We start from the raw sequence: 5,787 nt of genomic DNA, 5'->3' as shown, positions 1-5,787 counted from the left end.
TGGGCATTCTTATGCTTGGTGATAGTGCCCCCATGCCACGGTTTAAAGTAAGGAAGACTTGTGGTGTTCCTTCAGTAGGTGGGACTTGGGGGTCATTTCCAACATTACAGTTGTCATCTTTTTCTATGTCATGATTTAATAGCTCATGGTCATTCGCCAGCAGAGTGCAAATGTACATTGGAGGGTGTAGTGGAATGTACAAGAAAATGATTCTTTACTCAAAGTCCAATGACTATCTTTAAGCTAAATAAGAGCCTTCACTCCGCTTTAGGGAGGGATGAGCTATTGCCTATGGAAAGGACACAAAGTGTCAGATATGTTTAAGAGACTGCGGAGTCTAGGACATCACCTTAGCATTCTAGCACCTCACTTCTCAGGGAGTATGTTTAGTGTCATGAAGTTTCTCTCGAGCCTTTTCTCCAAAACATTCACCAAAACCATTAGTGGTTAAGAATCGGAGACAATTACTGGTTGAAAGCAAAGTATGGTAAATCATCAGCCATCACAGCGTTTTTCGAGACTGGCTGGAGTTCACCCTGCATGAAGTAAGCAAACTCATCAGTTAATTACTTCTTCAGATTTGGGGAATCTCTGTAACTTGAGCAGTCTCTTGAAAATCACGCTTTTCTCTGATATTCATGGGATTCCAGTCTGTCCCTGCTTGTATTTTCCTTGCTGTTCTTCAGAAATAAGGAGCCAAAAGGGCATCAAGGACTAGACACAAAACACTGATTCCTCTTTAATACGATGTTGTTTCCCGTGTCTTTGCCCTCCCATCACAGCTCTGAGACTCACTGTCAGCGTAATCCTAGACTCTGAATCCTCTGATAACTGGCAGCTTGGCATAAACCCATTCTAAGAGAAGAGCTGCCAGAAACCAGGCCTTCATATTAATAATAACTCCAACTCTTGAAATGAATAGCAGAAGATAAGATAAACACGCAGATAACTTCACAGCCACTTGTACTTCCGCTTCCTTGAGATTCTGGTGGGGAGATGCTCTGAGCTGACAATAAAGTTGCTGGACTTTGCAGTGAGCCTGCTGGTGCGCTCCACCAAGCTGGTGTGCCTTCTCATTCTTATGTCCTTGCCACTCCCTAGAAAATAGCTCTACCAAGGTGGGGAGGAAGCAACCAGTATCAGCTCTAAGCATGGGCTTTTGCGGTCGGGAAACTTGGCATATGGCCGCAAGGTCAGGGCAGCCCCACTCATCACCCATCCTGGGGAAGCCCTGGGAATATGGCAGTTCAAACAGCATCTCTCAGGCACTCAGCCCCTTGCACGAAATCCCAAATGCAAAGTTCATGGAAGACCGTTTGCCTCACCCTCCTGCCCCTATTCTTTTCTTTTCTTTCTTTTCTTTTCTTTTTTTTTTTTTTTTTAACAAAGCCTTCATTCAAGTATGACTGTCATACAAAAATCCATACCTATTTATTTTATACAACATGTTGTGCTTGGAGATAAGTCTACACCCTTGAAACCATCACCACAATCTCTTCCACCCCTTCCCTAGTCCCCCGTATTTATTTATTCTTCCCCATCTGTGCTGAATAGTCTCTTTTCCCTGCAGACCATTTCCCCACTCCTCCCCCTTTTGCTCGAGACCCAGAAGTTTGACATTTATGGACATCACTCTTGCCTTTTGGCTTCTGGTTGGATTCAACCAATGGGAAGCCCCAGCCGGAGATCTAGGGGTGGACAGGTAGGGTGAAGTTTGAATATTTATTCTCCCAGCTCCCTCTGTGCAATGGCCATGGCTGTGTCCCTCTCCAAGGCCACAGCTCCTGTGGGCAGTCCTCTCTCACAGCTACACTGTAGCCACAGCCTTCTGTGGGCCCAGTAACCACTCCCTCACCCTCCTCCTCAGACCTGTGGGATTCCATGCTTGTTGCTGTGGCTGGCCTCTGCTGGTCTCTCTTCATCCTGGCATGGCTCAACCATGGTACCTCCATTAATGTATCTCTTTGCATGTGTCACCTGTTTCCTGCCAGAATCATAACAAACCAATCTATCTCCAAACATGGATCTAGAAGTGCCCCCAGATGATGTTTAAACCTGTACATTCACTTTGTCCACTGATGGAAAGCAGAAAGGCTGCTAGTCAAAATGGAACTCCTTTGTTTCCAAATGGTTGGTTCCCCTGAATCTGGCAATGGAAAAAAGCTACATTTTTATTCCCTTTGCACAGGCTTTCCTACACTAAATTCAACCCGGTGATACAGACAGATGGGAACCTGGCTGGGTAGGATTTTTTTTTTTTTCAGTTAAAACATAAAACTAAAAGAATCTTAAAAGTAAATCAGAACTACTGGGGACTAAGGGTTCAGAAGGTGGTGGGGGCAGAGGGTGGTTATAATCTCTAAAATTCTGCTGAACGTTTGAAATATATTTTCAAACAAGATAGAAAACCAAGCATGCCGCTTTTTCCTTTTTAGACATTTCTCCTTAAGTCTGAACTCCAGCAGTCCCTTCAATAAAGTTGAGAAATTCCATTGATATTCATTATTACCAGGATTATTAAGAGATTGCTATACTTCCTCATCTCCAGACCTCACCCTATGCCACCCCCTACTAATAATGAAGAGATAAATTGGATGCTTTTGGTTCCTTTATACTTAAGGAAACCGATGTAGTAGAGATAGAAACCCTCTAAAGATGCCACTTTTTTTAAAGGAGGTTTTTCTTTTTTAATTTTTAAAACATGTTGAAAAGTAAATCCATGTCTGCATAAGTTCCCAACCCCCATTTCTCCAAGCTTCTGGAAGGTGGGCCTGGCGGGCACCCTCAGCTCCTTAGCGTTTCCCAGCTGGCCCCTGAAGACAGAACTTCCCTTCCAGCCTCTGCTGCTGTAAGACCCCTCTGCCCACCTCCCCCTGCAGACTCCTTCCCACCTCACCCAAGACTTATTGCTAAAAGAAGAGAAGAGAAATGAGAACAGCCAGCACATCCAACTGTCCTCTCCCACCCCTACACTAAGGTCCCTACCCCCGACACACAAAGGGCAGGTCCCAGAGGCCAAACCCCAGCAGACTAGGAGGCAGCCATTCCAGTCCTGGCCATGAAGCAAAAGTGGCCTCAGTCCAGCTCAAAGGCCCCTGACCCCAGGCCATGGATCCAGGAGACAGGCCCAGCTGCCAGGAACACATGCAGAACCCATAAGTCTGGGCTGGGCTGTTGGCAGCTCTAGATCTTGGAAAGACCTGGCAAGAGCTCTAGCCCCTCTGCCCTCAGTGACACCAAAGATGCCTGGGGATGGTCAGCAAAGGGGTCCTGGAGGCTGTGGTTGGTGGAGGACCTCAGGATTCAGAGTGAGGGCACTGGGGGCTCCAACCAGGGTGGATGGGGGCTGAGGGCCAGGATGGGCACTGTGGCAGGAGACAGCCAGAGCAGGGAGGATGACAGGCAGTGGGGCCTGGCTGGGGGCCAACCGGGGCTGGAGGAAGCGGCCCTGTTGCATTGTGGGTGGCTGTCAGAGCAGAGTGGGAGCCATGGGCAAAGGTGCCCTCAGCAGTTGGGGGCGTCTAGGGCGGGGAGGTGGAGCGGGGGTGGTGCAGGGGGCACTGATCGGAGCACAGACATGGAGACCGATGTAATCTGGACCTCATCATCTTCTTCTAGGGCTGGGGCTGCCAAGGGAGCCCCTCTCCTAGCCTCCTCCATGGGGACTGTGGCTCCACAGGCCCCATCCTGCTCAGCCTCCCATTCCTGCAGCACCTCCTCCAGATTGAAGCAGTGCCGGTAGCTCACAAAGAAGGTCTTCACCTGGGTGAGAGTCTTGTTCCCAATCACCTCTGCAATAGTCCCAAAGTCTTTGTCATACCTACAGATGGCTTGGGCAGCCAAAAGCTGCTCCTCTGTGGTCCAGCAGAAGTTGAACTTGGTGTTGGCCTCCAGGGGGCGGAGTGGATGAATGCCGCCCTCCAGGGCTTGGCGCGGGCTGCTGTTCCTCTGCTTTATGCTCTGTGCCTCTCTCTTGAGGTCTCCATCATCGGGCTCTCTCTCTCTCAGGCCTCCTCGACCCTCTTCGAACTCATCACTGTCTTCTTTGTCCTTACAGCCCCTCAGCCCCCGGGCCTGTCTGTCCATCATGCCAGTTCGGCTGTGGGTTTTCTTCCAAGAGTAGTGATATTTCACCCAGGCTGGAAATCAACTTGTCGGGCAGCATCTGCTGGATCCACACTTGTCGTGGAAGCCAAAGGCCTGTTCAAACAACACCTTGTCCTCTACTGTCCACTTGTCAGGGAACGGGGTGAAGTTGGCCAGGTCGGCCAGCGACTTCTCCACATGGTGCTTATGCCACAAGAGCATGCCCAGCACCTGCTCAATGTTGTAGCTGTGCTTCTCTGTGGCCATCGCAATGTACTTGTCAAGCTTGGCATCCGACACACAGCGGTTGGGTGACCACACCAGCATCCCCTTCAGCTTCTTGTTGCTGTAGCATGTGAGGCTCTCAGGCTTGCTCTCTGGAATTACAGCCTGGTAATTGGTTCCAATGTGGATCATGCTGTCGTGTGAGTGCTCCTCCTCGCTGCTGTCATCCTCAGAGTGGGGTTGTCCGCCGTTGGGCACCATCTTGGCCCGGCTGTGGGATTCACACTCGGCTTCTCCATCACGGAGGGCATTACCCCTCTCAACTGCCCCAGGGGGCGCGGGAGCCTTCGAGAGTGACAGTGGTTGCCGCACTTGCCCTGAGTGCCATGCCCAGCCTGGCCTGGAGAGGTCCCCACGTGCTATCTTCCATCTTGCCCCTGCCCCCAAGGTGCTACTTTCCTAGAGGATACTTTATTTTTACCCTGCTATGACTTCTGTACTTTAATCATCTGAACCAGTCCATTTGAATCTTGATTCCCCTCATTTATTGGACATTCTTAATGTTGATTAAATATTTATGCTGTCAGAGGCCTTTTTTTCCCCACCATGAAACCTGCAAATTTGGAACATTCAGGAGCTTTAATTGTGAGGACAGGCACACTTACATTCATAACCAAATGGTCAAAGATACATTTCTCATTCTCTTTGATTTGGTGGGAGGAGGAGGAGGCATGGGGATGATGGCGAAAGGACAGCTGTGTAATCCTAGGGGCACAATCCTGGCAAACTGGATTTCTTGCTGACTGAGGACTAGACACAGAACTGTTTTGAGGCTAATTAGCAATAAGCAGAATTGGCCTAAGTCAAGGGGCCCTTGTGGTTGTCCTATAAGATTGTTGGAAGCCCACCCACCTGGGTCCCAGAACTCATGGACCTAGGCTCCCACGTATTCATTCCCAGCCGTGAGGGAGGTAAGGTTTGCCTTGCCAGCACTCACAGTCCCTTACGTGCCCAATTGATCCCACCATGACGGTGGCAACTGTGTTACCCCTACCACCCCAGCCCACTGGCAGTCCAGTGTAATGATTAAGAGCTTGGGCCTCAGCAAGGGCCACCCTGAGGGGCTGAGGTTTGCACAAGGGCACCCAGCCAAGGAGGAAAAAGGAATTAAAACCCAGCCTGTCTTCCGTTTACCAAACCTTGCACCCTGGCTTGGGGCTGGGTGTTCCCAAAGGAAGTGGCACCTTTTTCTTTGTACAAAGACTCTGTAGGCCAGCAGTGATCCCAGTCAGGCCTAGGTTCCAAACTGTCCCACCACTCAGTAACTATGCAGGTTTGGGCTCTCTGAGCCTCAGCATCCTCAGTGTGGGTTGGAAAAATAGCATCCATCACATGGCATTTTCATGTGTATTAAATGAGATAATATGTGTAAAGCATTTAGCACAATGCCTGGCACACAGGAAGTAGCTCCATAAA

General features: G+C 49.5%; 1 pseudogene; it reads right to left on the bottom strand.

Moving 5' to 3' along the window:
* Nucleotides 1–3,256: 3,256 nt before the first annotated feature.
* On the bottom strand, nucleotides 3,257–5,332 carry LOC103238877 (REST corepressor 2 pseudogene; annotated as a pseudogene).
* Nucleotides 5,333–5,787: the final 455 nt, after the last annotated feature.

This window comes from Chlorocebus sabaeus, chromosome 11 (assembly GCF_047675955.1).
Source record: "Chlorocebus sabaeus isolate Y175 chromosome 11, mChlSab1.0.hap1, whole genome shotgun sequence".
Taxonomy (NCBI): Eukaryota; Metazoa; Chordata; class Mammalia; order Primates; family Cercopithecidae; genus Chlorocebus; species Chlorocebus sabaeus.
This window is presented reverse-complemented; position numbering and strand designations above follow the sequence as displayed.